Consider the following 16,572-nt stretch of genomic DNA (forward strand, 5'->3'; position numbering starts at 1 on the left):
TGACTGTAAGACAATCATCAACAATAAAATGAATAAACACTTAAAATAGATCACACTGTGTAATATATCTATATGAGTTTCACATTTTGAAATGCACTAATATGCTGCGCTCATAGGAATACATTTCTTGCTAAATGAATGGATAAGTGATTCATCATTATAAGAGCAGAGCCAAACAAATCTTCTTCTCATAAATCAAACGTGGACATTGTATTAGGACCTTTCTCAGGAACCAATATTGGGGCGCATTCTAATGAACATGTCAAAATACAGTACCAACCAAAGAGCTGGACACACCTTTTCATTTATTGTTTTTATTAATTTAAATTATTTTCTACATTGCCCTCCACAATTCCCTGACCTAAACTCAAATGGTTACTTGGGATAAGCTGGAGTTTCACAGCCTGAGAGAAAAGCAGCAACGTTTGTTCAGCACTTCCAGGAACAGAAAACTATTCCAGGTGACTCATAAACCTCATAAAGACACTGAGATTAAAATACCAAGAGTGTGCAGATCTGTCCTCAAAGCTAAATGTGCTACTTACTTTTTTTTTTTTTTAGAACAAAATGGTCCGAAAAGAAAATATGGTTACGGTTTAACTAATTTGATGTTTTAGCAGAGATAAATTAAGAAATTTAGGACCCAATTTAGTTAAGCTAGCTAACCTAGTTAATTAACTAGCTAGGTTAGCTAACCTAGTGAACTAGCTAGCTAACTTAACTTACTCAATATGTATTTTTGTTGCTACAATTACTTATATTCATGGTATTATATTTTAACAAACTTTTACTGGACCCTTGCTGTTTTATTTACCTCTGACACATCACACAGTTGTCCTCCAATGTAGCAGCGCGCGGTAATAACGATAATATCACGTTTTAAACCAAAAATATTAAACTTTAGTGAGCAAACATCCAACGCAGTCCTGACCTCCCTCAGGTTCGACGCGTCGTTCCACCTGTATTCAGGAAAAACGGCTCATTCTGGGCTAGGATTGGATGGCACTTCAAACTGTCCTGTGTTTCACCAATCACAGCACAGAATTAGAGATACTACTAACCAATCCGAGTAAAGAAGCAGAACAGGCAGAAAGTGAAAAAAACGACAGGGCTACCTACAGGAACTAACGTTAGCAACAAGCTAACTGCTTCAGGTTACTGCTAGTCACACATTAAAACACACACACATATATATGCAAATAATCTGTTGCACTATTTAAGGTGGAACGAGAAAATTAGCTAGTTATGCTTGTATGAAGAAATTGGCCATAAAACATTAAGACTACACATTTAATTATGGCCATATAGTAGGTTATCTTAATTGAATTGGTGTTTTAGCGAAGTCCATATCCCCTTTATGTGGAAGCATGTCACACAGCAAAATAAACTCAAACGCTTAGGGAATTTATTTATTTACTCTAACAGTATACATAAAAGGAATGCCAAGGAGTGTCGGATTTAGAATTCGTCACAATACCTGACAAAGCAACTCGACAAAATCATAATTAACAGTCTACAAACCCTTTAATATAAAGTATATAGAGACGCAGTCCATGTACCTGCTGACAACAGAACAGTTCTTTAGTCCGCTTACTAAACTGCAGTGTGAAACCAAAACGAACATATAAAATGTAACAAAGACATGGATTTTGCTGTGGACTCTGGTCCGGTCTTTAAGGTGTGAAAGGCAAAGACGCAATCCCACAAATAAGCCCATTATTACACACATTTATTAGCCTCTAATATCAAGTTAAGAGTTGTTATTATTAAAATATACCCTTAAGTGTATATTTCCAATTAATATGGGGTATTTTAATTTGAATGTAAGGTGGTCTCCGCAGGTCTTGCCGCTGGGGGGCGCCAAAGTAAACAAAATTTTAATTCTTAAAAAATAAACATTTTATTTTAGTCAAAGAGCGCTGGACTTTTTTTCTACACAGATTACTCTCCTAGAAACAGTGTATTTTGGTGAGTAAAGCTCTTCTGTTTATTCACAGCACGCTTAGATTTCCACAATTTTGACTGAAATGGTTGATAATGCAGAGCTTACAGTGCAGCTAAAGCAGAGCAGCAATGGAACTATTTTAACTGGCAGACTGTTTGTAACCATACAGATTAAATGTTTTCGTCCTGTTTAACTCCTGTTTTAAACTTTCAATAAACAGCAGTAACGGAACTGTGGTATAATCGCAATAATACACTCAAGGTTTAAGCTATAACGTGTCATATTGACAGCAGTGCCAATATGACACGTTATAGCACAAACCTCGAGTGTAATATTGCTTAAATGGGTTATGATTAACTGGTATAGCTAACAATGCTAACCTGACAGTAGAGACAGTTACTCCAACAAAAGCAGGATAAACTCTTTATAATACCCTTAATAAATTCTAAAAAAAACTGACCATCTTAACACAGAACAGCACTTTTGAAGTCTATTGCCTTTCAAGTTTAAGTAAATTAGCCAAGCCCTGCACTATGCTATCTTAACTTGCTGCAGTGGGATAATCATTTGGGGCTTGGCTTACATTGTGTGCATCATCAGCACTTATCTTCCACTTAGCCAAAATGTGTTTAGTGGAAGCTCCATGAAATAATAAAAGACAAATGTGATAATGCATCATGCACTACAAAAAAAAAACTAAATTTAAGAAAGTGAAATTATCTAATTTCAATAGAATAAATAAGGCAATAATTTGTAAAATAGTTTGATTTAAGTCTTACTTCACTCATTATAAAACTTTCCAAATGCTTTTATAAAGAAACCTTCCTAAAAACAAATTGCTTACCTCACTGTTGGATTATTCTGCTTAATATAGGCATATATGTCTCAATTTACATATATGTTTCGTCTAAACAGTACACAGCTAGATTACACTGCCAGGGTCCTGGGGCAAGGGGGCTGAGATGGAGTGAAAACCCATGGCCTTCGGACTGTTAAAGGGCAAAAAAAGAGAAGAGAGGAGGAGGATGAACAGAAAAGGAAACAGGAGTCAGCAGAATGTGTAAACGTGACAGAATTATGGCAGAGAACGTGGTAACTAGAGCGGTGGGGGGAGAAAAGGAGGAGGAAAAGGAGAAGCAGCGAAAAGATGCAAAAGAAGAGAGGGGGTGCTGTTGGACGAGAGACAGTGATAGATTATTAGGTGTGCTGAGTGAGCGAAAACAGCTCCCACTGAAAAAGGAAATCATTGTTAAGTGTGTGTATGTATGTGTGTGTGTACAAGGGAGTACTCCAAGTGTGTTGGAATGTGGGGGGCGCTGAGAAGGATTAAAGTGCCTGCTGCTGTAAAGGAACGAAAAGAAAGGTGAAATATGTAATAATATTATGTACTATATGTTACTATTTACATTCTTTGTCAAAAAATGGTTGAAAAAATATTTGCAACCTGAAGGATGTGCTGGATTGGAATAATATGTTGACAGAAAATAAATAATACCAGGAACAATTAATTATTAAAAATGTAGACTGCTATGCGCAACTGTTGGCCATATTTATTGAGCTGCATATACAGAAACAGTGTGTAAAGCATGTGGAAAACAACATTGCAGATGTCTCAGCATGGAGTTATAGAGAATCCTAATGGTATCCAACATCCATATTATTCTGAGTCAGTCTATGGCAGTCTGTCACGACTACCCACTAAGTATCCTGATGATTATCCTTGTAACTATTTTTTTGATTATGAGTGTAAATACATATTTTCAACATAGTGGTATATAATGTAATTGTATACTGCATAAACATCTGTAAAGCTATATCCGGACGGGATTAGTTTCTCAGGGGGACGTCTGTGAAAAATGTTTAACATTTCTACTCAATAATAAAACCCTTGCATCCAGACTGCATTTAAAAAAACAGGAGGACCAGTCAGTTTTTTGGCTTTCTCAGTCACGACATAGCGTTGTCACGTGATATTAGGTTTTGCCCACGGAGCAAGAAGGTGTGTTTTTACTTGGATCTCTGTGGAAATCCCACCCAAAGTCCAATTATGGTGCGTGGCAGTGGACAAATAGCTATTTTATTAAACGCGAGGTGACGAAACTCAGAGATGGGCGTCCGGACAGGACTAAAATTACTGAAGGACCACGGAGTTCAGCTAAAAACAGTTGTTCCTGGTCGTTCCTGACGGGAATAAAATCGCAGAGGACCCCCAATAAAAGGGAAAAGAACCCAAGGACCCCTGAGAAACTAATCCTGTCCGAATAGGGCAGGTAAGTCACCTGTTAAGTCCAACGTTCTTCTGAAATCAATGAATTAATAGCAATTGTATCCTTCTTTTTTTGGAGTAACATCCTCTGCTCTTCTAAAATGCTTTACACTATAGTGGAAGTATAGTGGAACACTGCTGTGAGAAGGATTTGATTGCATTCAACCGATAGTGACATTGGTTAGTTCTACTACTTCAAATTTCAAATTATCCCAATGGATTATGGAGTGCCATCTCCAGCTACACCCTTTATTCTGCTATTATTTCAGCCATAACAGTTCCTACCCCTACTTTTGCGTAAGACTTTATACCACAGTTCAGAACATTGCTGTCAAGAGGATTTGATTGAATTCAGTCTTCAGCTGAGCTCATGTACAGATGCTGAATGATTATTTTAGCTACTTAACCTAATCACAAATGTACTAATAGAGCTCCATCACTCAACCCATCAACCCAGTGACACTGCCGTATCCTGCTTTTGCTACAGTAACAGCTTCTACTAGAGGTCTGCGCGGGACTGTTTTTTTAAACCCGCTCCCGCCCGCTCCCGCGTCTTTTTGTCCCGCTCCCGCAAAAAAATCACTTCTTTTAATCCCGCTCCCGCCCGCCACATACACATTCCCGCCGCTCCCGTCCCGCAGTCCTAATATGAATTGAATTAATTACATTTAGTGCTTCAAATTTACATATGTATTTATTAAAACAGCAATTCAGTTCGCAGTCCAAACACATGCCATCAGGTGCATCAAGAATCCTAGAAGTGGATTAGAAGTGGATCTATATTATATAAAATAATAAATGTAAAAATATAAAAAATTAAATTCAATTAGTTTAATTAATATTTGTATTATTATTATTAATAATAATAATAATAATAATAACAATAATAATAATAACAATGTTTTTGTTATTGTTATTATTATTATTGTTATTATTATTATTATTATTATTATTATTATTTTGCACCAGTATAGTAAATGTCGTCCTTTAAATTACACACCCCCCTCCCCCCCCCCCCCCCTCCTCTGCACACGCCTGCTGGAGATGCTGAAAATGTGTGTGTGTGTGTCCATCCTCCGAGAGATTTTTCTTGTGTTTTTTTGTTGCTTGCATGGGAATCATAGCGTGATTATTATAATTTTCTTAACTATTTATCAATTTGCGGGAGCGGGACCACATGTTAATGTGGTCCCGCTCCCGCATGGCCTGTATTGATTAAATTACCGCTCCCGCCAATAACAATTCAGTTTTGTCCCGCGCCGCAACATATTCTGACGGGTCCCGCGGGTCCCGCGGGACTCCCGCGGGAGTGCAGACCTCTAGCTTCTACCCTTCTGAAGTCTACGGAACATTGCTGTGAGGAGGATTTGGTTGCATTCTGACTTCAGCTCAGGTACAACAGAGGGGTGATTAGATCCACTGCCACTTCAACACGTCTTAATGGTACTGATGGAAATACTTACTCTTCAGAACACAGCTAAACTTCTTTCTTTATGACCTACTAAGCAATGTCACATTGTTTTGCCAATGTGCCTTTTCGATAGTTTTTTTTTTTTTAATCAGTAAATGCACCAAATACGTAGCTGAATTGGAATTCCATTATTCGTTAAAGATGTCTGGAGACTTCTGAACGTACTCCTGATCTCCTTGGCTGAATATGAATGATGAAAGAAAGTGGAAAATGATTCCTAAGGAGAAAATCCACCATTTCTCCACCTTTTCCTCCCCTGATCTCACACTCGCCGGCTAGCCGGTGTGCTGAGGCATGGCTGCATCAAGCCCCCGTTCCCCCCTCCTCCCTCCGTCCCTCTGTGGTGCAGTGTTGGTCCTCCTGCTTTTCTCCTGTGTATCCAACTGCAGTTCCCACTCTGTGGTGCTCAAGGGCCACCTAGAGGGCAAATGAGGCAACTGCAGCCCCCAAAATGCTGCAGTCCCCCCTCCTTTCCTTTCTTTCCCTTTCCTTTCCTATCTGCCTCATTATGGCAGGAGTATGGCTTACACTGACTACTGGTGGTGCTTCTGCTCATTTTACGCTGTGCACCTGCTTCCTCCAGCATGTGCATGTGAATGGACGGGTTAACCTTGCCTACGTTCTCAGCACTTATTGAAATAGCTTAGCAAGGGTCTGAACAAGATACCTGAGATGTCTGTTGCAGTTTCTACCCCTGACTTTCTCTGTCTCACTCTCTTATTCACTTGTTTTGTTGGTGGGTGAACGCTAACACTTTTTTGACTCAGACTGTCTGTTTAAACACCCCTCGGGAAGAAAAAAGAGGCGTATGCAAGTGTTTAACTGGAGGAATAATAAGCCAGCACAGCAAGAATCGATCAGTCTATAAAAGCCTGAAGGTCATTTGTAGGACTTCGACCTCTTGGCCAAGAAAAGAACAAATCAAGGCTCTCTCTAAACCATAAGCGAAGAGCATTAGACATTGACGTTAGACCTTAACATCTTTCTGAGAAGACTGTTCATAGGGTACGCTGTACATGGTGCTGGATGAACCAACTGAAAGGCTACAGAAAGATTACGAGGAATGTCTAGCTCTCTTTCCTAGTCAAATTCAAGCAAAAACAAATCAAGAGACCTTTCTCTTTGGTGTGGTTTTACCCACCTTAAGTGAAGAGCTAAAGTGAGGAAACGTACAAGAACAAGTATAAGAACAAGACTTCTCACCCACTCACAGTCTTACAGTGACATCTTGACAGAGACCTGTGTCTATATTCTTCTATGTAGAACCAACAGCGTTCTTAAGATAGTTATAACAACCCGCTGCCCCAAGCCCCCCTACACACCCCACCACCCCCCCAAGCTCAGTCTCTCGTTAAAACCTAATTAATAAAAGTGCCCTCTCCGGTTAATTACCATCCCTTTATAGTTTCCCATTAAGCACTCAGGGAATGAAGCCGGAGAGGGAAGGTAGAGAGATGGGATATAATTGTGTTAAGCCAAATCACATCTGAACTTGATGGAAACTATTCTTAGCAGGGGAATAGAGACCGGAAGACGTGTGGAGGAGGTGGATGTGCGAAAGGAACGACGCAAAAGAGGCAAAGGACAAGGTGGAGGAGCGCTTAAAGGTAAGAGGTCAGTCTTTGGGTGTGAACAGGTAGGTGTAGTGTATTACTTAGCCCAGTTTAGGCCACCTAGTATAGCTTTCTTACATAGTTACCCTGTTAACCCAACCCAGTGCATTCAATCACCACAGATAACAATTTGGGTGCAACTTCCAGAAGTTAGAAAAGGGCAGAAAAGCTGCTGACTTGCTGTATGTATGTATAATAGAAACCAACAGGAAGATCCTAAAAAATGTATTCTACGGGTTTCTAATATAGAAATAAGAATCCTTGAGCAAGATTCCTAACCCTACATTCTCCCACTTGTGTAGCGTAATTCAAATGTCAAAATCCTTTGGAAAAAAAAATTAAACAGGACAAGTGCAAATCAGTTTTCGTTTTAAATTTCGTATAGAGGAAAAAAAATGCATGGAAGCAACATCTAGTCACACAAAAACAAATAGATAGAAAAAAGATTGGAATATTAGTTCTAGGTAATGCACTCATAATAGTCATCAATAGTCCTTGTTAACCAGTTGAATGTAGGTTGTGGTGTCAGGTGACAAAAATGTAAATGTCAGGATAACGTAGAATTCCAATGACAATTTAATGTGTAACAGTGAAGTAAGCTGATGTAGATGTTTTGTTGGTTTTTAAGTTGTGATTTTAAGCAATCAACAACCAACATTTTCCAAACATCACATGCCGAAAATCACACTGATGTAAAATATAAGTTGGTTTTTGAGGTAGGTCGTTGGTTTTATTTTAAGATGTTTAGTAACCAAACACAATGTCTTCCAAAGTCACATGCCACAATTATATTGATGCAAAATACCTTTCTATCTAGTATCTGCCTATCTAGTTGGGTTTTTGAAGTATGGTGACATCTACTCAATGTAAAATTCTATCACTGTTAGAGGTTTAAATGTTGTTGGTTTTAATTTATGGTGTTAAGTAACTAGATTCCAACTTCTTATAGACGTCCCATGCCAGCATTGAGGGAAAATTGAAGGAAAATGTCTACATCCAGTTGTTTTTTTTAGGTATGGTGATGTCAGCACTACATGCAATTCTAACTGTATTACATGTTTAACACTGCCTCCCGCAACAGCATCTTCGAAAACTTCATTAGCCAACATCAATTTGACATAGAATACTCATATTTACTTGGGTTTTTGAAGTATAGTGATGTCCGTACAACACGAATACAGTTCTAATGTTGTTAGACATTGACACGTTTTCAGTTTTAAGATTTAAGTTACGATGTCTGATAGCCAGAAAATGTCTAATGTCTGTCTAATGCTGAAGCCAAATGTAAACACAATGTTGGAGTTTAATATATATGTGTTTTAACCAAAATCTGTACAATGTTAGATTTTGACATGAGCCAGGATTGCATTTTCAACTAAGATTTAACATCTGTCTGATGATAGATCTTTTACATTTTTCTGATTATGGGGTTCATATAGTATACTGTACATTGTGCAGGATGAACAAGCTGAAAGATTACAGAAAGATTACGAGGAATGCCTAGCTTTCTTTCCTAGTAAAATTAAAATTCAACATCTGACTGATGTTAGACCTTTTGCATCTTTCTGAGAAGGGGGGTCATAGGGAGCATATATATGGTGCAGGATGAACAATCAAACGGAAAAGCTACAGAAACGTTACAAAAAATGTCTAGTTTTTCTAGAACAATTCAACATCTGACTAACCTTACACCTTTACAACTTTCTGGAGGGGGGGTCATGTGATAGCCATATATTGGGCAGGACAAACAAACTGAAAGGCTACAGAAAGGTTACGAGGAATGTCTAGCTTTTCTAGTAGAATTCAACATCTGACTGACATTACACCTCTGCATCTTTCTGAGGGGGGGGGGGGGGTCATACACAAGCTTATATATGGGGAAGGATAAATAAGCTGAAAGGTTATAGAAAGTTTACGAGGAATGTAGATGTGTCTAGCTTTCTTTCCTAGTAAAATCCAACATCTGTTTGATGTTAGAGTTTATCATCGTTCTGAGGAGGGGTTCATATAAAAACTGAAAGGGTACAGAAAGGCTACGAGGAATGTCTAGCTTTTTTCCTCAAGTAAAACTCAACATCTGACTGACATTAGATTTCAACATCTTTCTAAGTAGGAGGTTCATAGGGTAAACGGTACATGGTGCAGTATGAACAAACTACAGAAGGCTACAGAAAGGTTACAAGGAATGTCTAGCTTTTTTCCCAGGACTATTCAACATCTGACTGACATTAGACCGTTTATATGTTTCTATGTTTCTGAGGAGGGGGTTCATAGGGTATACTGTACATGGTGCAGGATAAACAAACTACAGAAGGCTACAGAAAGGATATAAGGAACGTCTGTCTAGACTTTTCTTTGGTCTCCTATGTGGGTGTTGTGCTGTCTGCTGTGTAAGCACAACATACAGCACATACAGGTGGGTTCACATACTTTAGAACACACCATATACAGTATATATATATATACTGTATAAGCGCACAGTGTGAGGGGAAGGTGAGGGGTACAGGTGTGCTGAAGGAAGGAAGCTAGGCTACTTGTTGAGCCTAATAGCTTAATGCACACATAGCAGCAGTGCTAATACACAGCATACTGCCATTAGGTCCCACTCTAAGGGAAGGGAGGAGGAGGGGGGTTTGCACAAAGATCACGACACGGACACAAAAACCCACACACACCACACCAAAGCACACCACAACACCTAGAAGTACTTACTCACTCGCTTTGGGCTCTGGCTGGCTTTCCTGTGTGTGAGGCGTGCGTGCTAACAGACACACACACGCACATACACACCAAAAAAATTACTACAACAAGGTGGGAATCTGGCTACAGTTTCTCACTGAAGTCTGGAGTCCGTCTCAGAGATTGGAGGTGGAGGCCTGCTGGTGGGGTGATTATTCTCTAATAAGGCTAATAATAGTGAGACAGAGCCGATGTACTAAAAGCCTGCCCTGTTGTAGACCTCCTGAAGCCCCCCTGACTTCTTCTCCTCCATGCTCGAGTAGTAGCCTGCCCTCAGCCCAGCCTCTGACACCTGAAACATCTCCTTTCTGTTTCCTCAGAATCCACAGCTCTCCTCCTTAATGAGCCACAACGAGCCAATAGCTACACCAGTCTACTACAGACTACTGAAGACTCCCCTGCTTTCATTCAGGTCGTGTTTTTCCTCCTCTCTGAACCGTGCAGCATCCCCATCCAGCCAGCCATCCATCCACCCATCCATCCATACACCCCCCCTCTCTTCTCTGTGTCTCTGTCTTTATCTTTTATCTGTTTTTCTCTTTTCTTATCTTCTCTCTTCTTTCTCTATCCCTCTCTCTCACACACACATACACACACCTCTCTATCTATAAGCCAGCCTCTTGTTTCTTTCCTTTCCCCTCTCTCTCTCTCTCTCTCTCTCTCTCTCTCTCTCTCTCTCTCTCTCTCTCTTCTCTCCTCTTCTTCTCTTCCCAGATCTGCCCTCCAAAAAAAAAAAAAAAAACACCTGCTGGCGATGTGAGCGAAGAGCCGATCACACACACACACACACACACACACACACACACACACACACACACACACACACACACACATTCACACAGAGAGAAAGAGAGAGAGAGCCTAACGAGTGCGCGTGTGTGTGTATGGTTCAATTAGTACCTGAACGCTCCAGCTAAAACACTAAAGCTAACCCCAAGCGGACGGTCCTCCTGAAAAGCTACAGCTGTGTGTTTAAGTAGATTTGTATTTTCTGTTGATTTTCTTTTTTTTCGCACAGGGTAGCCCTCTCTCTCTCTCTCTCTCTCTCTCTCTCTCTCTCTCTCTTTCTCTCTCTCTGGATTTTTTTTCCACACCGGTATTAAGGCACGCCCCGCCTCCTGCATCAAGATTGGCTACCTAGCGGACAAATTCTGCGCCTCAAATGGCTAGTTAGCTTCTTCGCCTCGCACTGATTGGCTGAATGCCTTTTTTCCTATAAGGTTATTTAAAAGAAACTGTTGATGAATAAAACATGTGTTGTGGCTTGTTTTTTTTAGACCGAGCCAATGTTAATGCTGCCTACATGCTGCCTTCAAGTCGTGTCAGAAATATCGTATTTACGAGATGAGCGCACATGAACGCCACCACAAACTCGTATTTTTAGATAAGCCCGGAGTTTCCCAGTTGAGGGCGTGTCAGTAACAAGAAAGAAAGAAATGTATTAAATTGATATAATTCGATATATAAATTAAATATATTAATGCAGACAGTTGGTATTGTAAACTGCTTACACTTCTGTTATTGCTACAACACATAAACACTTGCAGGTTGTTAGTAGCTGACTAATAAAATCACTAACAATATGTGGGGAAAAAAACAAAGTAGTAAATGAGTAGTATGATTCCCGGTTGTAATGGGATAAAAACATCACTATCCTAATGTGTTTCTTATTCGCTTCATTCTCTTGGAGTGGGGCAAAAGTATAAACAAAGGGATTTTTCACCCGACAAAAAACACAAATGCATGTCAAGTTGTAATTATGACTTCCAACCTCGTAAGTGGGAATTTCCGAGGAGAACTTGAAGGCAGCATTAGATCGGCCCCAAAAAAATCCAGCCCGACCTGGCCCAAGCCCGTGCGCTTCTGCCCCAGTTGCCCCATATGTCATTATTAGCCCAAGCCCGAGTTTAATACTTTTACTACTTAATACGTTTACTCTTATAAGAAGACTGCACTGCTCCTGTTCTGCTCCTTTCCATTGCTTTCTGTAATAACTACATAACACAGTACCATTCTTTTATTTTCAGTACTTGAATAGTACATTTTAGTACTTGAGCAGTACTTGAGTAGTACACTACAGTTCAATACTAGTACAAAACGTATGTACAAAAATTGTTGAATTTGTTGTGAATAATAAACACTTCAACTCAAGTCACTTTTTTGACAGAGCACTTGTACTTTTACTCTATTCTAAGTCTCTAGTATCTATACATGTCTAGATATATTATGTATTAATTCATAAAATTATATTGTGGGTGGAGAAATGGGCCATGTCCCAAAAACCATGCCTGTTATCTTATAGCGATGCATATTGTAAGAGTAGACTTTGGAAGCCTTCATATTCAGCAGGCTAATTTTTTTCTGAATAGATAAGGACTGAGCTTTAGCTTATCAGTTAGCTTAGCTTAGCTAGGTAATTTATCACAACCTCTGCTACGAAAGGGCATTTTAACATTTGAGTGCTCACATTTATACTCAGTGGTTTGCATGCAGCTGTGTTTTCAAGGCAATGAGTAATTGCTCGCATCAAATTCAAAGCTCTTACAATCGCCTACAAGGTGATGACAGAACAGGCTCCTTCCTACCTGCACTCGCTCCTGAAGGCTTACGCTACCTCCCGGCCGCTGCGCTCCTCCAATGAACGTCGCCTCGCTTTGCCAAACATTCACACAAAGCAATCCAGACTGTTCTCATACAGAGTTCCCCAATGGTGGAACAAACTACCTTCCACTACCAGATCAGGAGAATCTCTCGCTATCTTTAAGAAACTCCTGAAGACAGAGCTCTTCAAAGAGCACTTACTCTCTTAACACCTCTAACACACTAACTACTTCTAACCTCATTTCCTTCTTCCCCTCCTTCACTCCTCTATCCTATTATTCCCCTTGACCTCCTTTTATCCCTATCCAAAGTTGTTTTTACCTTTAAACTTATTTTACATTGTACTTGACTATTGTAAGTCGCTTTGGACAAAAGCGTCTGCCAAATGTAATGTAATGTAATTCAATGTAATGTAATTCAGATGGGTAAAGTGGTTCAGACTAGTGCTGGCTAACATCATCATGCTACAATGATAGAAACCAAAAGTTTTCATCGATTTTGATTCAATTTAGCTACAAATATGATTTGTGTATATGTTGCTATCAGGGCTGTTTCGATGAATTTGGGGGCCCCAAGCACCCCACCACATACCATACCAAGGAGTTGATGAGTCCATTTTGCTGGTTTGTATGTTTGCTGTAGCCACTTTTCTGTACTTCAACATAAATTAAGGCACCAACATATTCAGCCACACAAACACACACAGTTGACCAGAGGCAGTAAGCATGCGGTCGAAGCAGAGCATCTGGGGAGCAATTCAGGGTTAAGTGCCCTGCTTAAGGGCACCAATGCTGTAAGAGATGTTCCTTTGTTTTTTGCTGAATGCAGTCAAATTCTTACAGCAGTGCTTGATCGAGGCGATACCTTTCCACTAGAGACAGTTACTCAAACAAAATCAGGATAAACTCTTTTCAATAGCCTTGATGTTGGAAGAGAGAATGAATGAGCAGGCGTCCCAACACTTATGTCTTCATAGTGTACGTACATAGTGTGCGACAGACTTTTTAATTAGTCATCATTTATACTCATTGTACAGCAGTGTGAACTCACACACATTCACATGACTGGGGCAGTGAGCACACTCAATGTCGTAGTGTGTCTGGGGAGGAATTGAAGGTCAGATGTCCTGCTCAAGGACACTTTAGCTGTTAATGTTGAGGAAGGAGGGGGAGGCCCTGGTAGTCGGGAGTCTCCAGGTGGGTTGGGCCCATCCATGGCCACCAGTTATAGAGTTCTAAATCGTGATGAAGTCCCACCCAATATCTTTGGGTTGAGTTGGAGCAGCAGAACTCATAATCCAACTTCAGTAGCTGTCCGCACTGAATGCCATCACACCCTCACAGCAATGTTTTCATCTAGTGGAAAGCCTTCCCAGAAGAGTAGATAGTTAATGCAGCACAAAAAGCAGCAAAATCCCTATTAATACCCTGAATGCCTGAAGAAACGCCAGAAAGGCTGGTGGTTTCTTGGGCAGGGTCCAGTGGTGATTATACTGTTGGCACTGAAACTGAGATTAAGTCTAGGCTTAATCCATGTCCAGGAATTCAGACTGTAATGTGTCTCTGGACAGTCACGAGGCAAAGCATTAGAAGCAATATAGTACTTTGGATCAGGTAGCAATAGGCCATTCACTTAATATCTTCATGATTACAACAAGAAAGGAAAATAAATCAGATCTAAAATAGAATAAACAGAATAAAATAAACAAGCTATACACATTTATAGTGTAGCTTAAATGTTTAAATATATAGTATCTATCTATCTGTCCGTCCGTCCGTCCCTCTACCACCAAATAGTGTAAAATTTGTTTTTTCAAAGCATGTGTAGTTAATCTATTTATCTATCCATCCATCTATCCATCCATCCAGCCATCCATCAATTCTTTCCATCAGGCTGTCCGTCCTTCTATCCATCCATTTTTTCCGTCCATCCGTCCATCTGTCTATCCATTCATCCACCACCAAATAGTCTGTCTATAATTTGTTTTTAAGCATGTTTAGTGAATCTATCTATCTATCTATCTATCTATCTATCTATCTATCTATCTATCTATCTATCTATCTATCTATCTATCTATCCCGCTACCACCAAATAGTCTGTCTAAAATTAGTTTTTTCAAAGCATGTTTAGTTAATCTATTTATCTATCCATCCATCAATTTTTAAGCACGTTTAGTGAATCTATCCATCTGTCTGTCCATCCGTTGTTCCAACCATCTATCTATCTACCTATCTATCTATCTATCTATCTATCTATCTATCTATCTATCTATCTATCTATCTATCTATCTATCTATCTATCCATCCATCCATCCATCCATCCATTTTTTTCCCAAGAACGTGTAGTGAATCTGCTCAGGACTGATGGACTGCTTGTGAGAACGAACTACTAGCCAGTCACAGCTGAGGGGAGGGGCTTGTCTGAATACTGGTGGGGGAAAGCCCTCTCTCCTCCCTCGTCTGCACAAGAAAAGGTGGCAGCTGGTCCCCCTCCTCAAACCCCACCCTGTGTCCCCCTCCTCAAACCCCACCCTGTGTCCCTTAACCATGTAGCTGCCAGGAGCTGCTGCTGCTGCTGCAGCACTGAAACCTCGATGCTGAATTTAGCCTGACATGGATCTTCCTCAGAGCCACTCAGTGCAGTGTGAGAACACACACACACAGTCAGCCCTGCAGCACATCTGCTGCTCGTGCTGCAGGAGTGTGTGTATAAAGGCAGTAATGCTGAGGCTGATTCCTGTTCATTCATGCTGTGAACTCATTCATGTGTTAAGGGAGCGTTTCCTCCAGTCTCCACCTCCACAAGACTGGTGTGTTTTCAGTCTCCTGAGGGAGTGTTGTCCTCCTGTGGGTGAGCAGTTGGTTGACGGTAAAATATTTTAAGACTTGGCTGAGTGGTACAGAATTTCAAAATTAAAATATGCTCCTGAATATAGACCGGGATGGGCCTCTTTGTTGCTGAACACAAAATATGACATTATAAGGGTTGAGGTATCTGATTAAAGACTTTTTGCGCATGTGTTTATATTCTTTTGAAACAGCAGTCCTTAAAATTGTTCCTTTAAATTTAAAAGCTGTAGTTTTCCTTATAATGAATGACATCAATGTGCATATAGTCATTCTCAAAACAGAGGTGTCTGGTAGGTCCCAAGACCTTTTTCTGACTCTAACTTTTGGTTTTGCTGGTGAGTAGAGTTACCAGGCTGCTGCTAATGGTGCTGATACAAGAGCTACTGCAAACATGGAGATATCAGAATGGCAAACTCATCTTCTTCATCTTCATCTGCTTATTCACCCATCACTAAACCAAAGGAACACAAAACTAGAACTGATGAGATAAAAGAGAATGCAACAGAATCCTTACTAAGAAAGAGACTGCACCACAATGCACATTTTAAAAGTACTTTTTAGCATGCTCAGTGCAATTAAACACCAACAAAATCTCACCAAAACTTACGGACTGCCACTTTAACCAAATTGATTTTAAAAAAATCATATTACCTCAAAAATACAGATGTTCTTCAGGACAGTACAGAAAAACAGTCAGGCATAATTTTGTTCATCTGCAAGTGTGTTCTATTATCTGTTATGTACTATGTGGTTGCTCTGGCATCCAAGGCGATTGCTTTCATGTTGTTAGGTGATTGCTATGGTATTCCAATTGGTTGCTTTTATTCTGCTGGTGATTGCTATGGTATTCCAATTGGTTGCTTTTATTCTGCTAAGTGCTAGCTATAGTGTTTCTATTATGTTGCAAAGTGTTTGGTATGGTGTTGCTAAGTCATTGCCAGGTTGTTGCTGTGGTGCTGTTAGGTGGTTGCTATGGAATCCCAAATGGATGCCATGGTGTAGCTAAATGTTTAATGTGGTATTCCCGGAAGGTGTTTTTATGATGTTAAGATGACACTGCAAGGTGGTTGATATGGAATCCCAAATGC

The 16,572-nt window shown here is 40.0% G+C and overlaps 1 protein-coding gene across 4 annotated transcripts in view; it reads right to left on the reverse strand.

The window, feature by feature from the left end:
• Window positions 1-10,710, reverse strand: part of kcnc3a (potassium voltage-gated channel, Shaw-related subfamily, member 3a) — a 142,149-nt gene extending 131,439 nt beyond the window's left edge. For 2 of the 4 annotated variants that reach the window (XR_007427086.1, XM_049467614.1), the window contains exon 1: window positions 10,008-10,708. The gene's annotated coding sequence lies outside the window, so the exon portion shown is untranslated. Of the gene's footprint in view, window positions 1-10,007 lie in introns of all 4 variants that reach the window. The other 2 variants (XM_049467612.1, XM_049467613.1) reach the window with 2 other exon arrangements.
• Window positions 10,711-16,572: the final 5,862 nt, after the last annotated feature.

Source organism: Astyanax mexicanus, chromosome 19 (assembly GCF_023375975.1).
Source record: "Astyanax mexicanus isolate ESR-SI-001 chromosome 19, AstMex3_surface, whole genome shotgun sequence".
NCBI classification, from domain to species: domain Eukaryota; kingdom Metazoa; phylum Chordata; class Actinopteri; order Characiformes; family Acestrorhamphidae; genus Astyanax; species Astyanax mexicanus.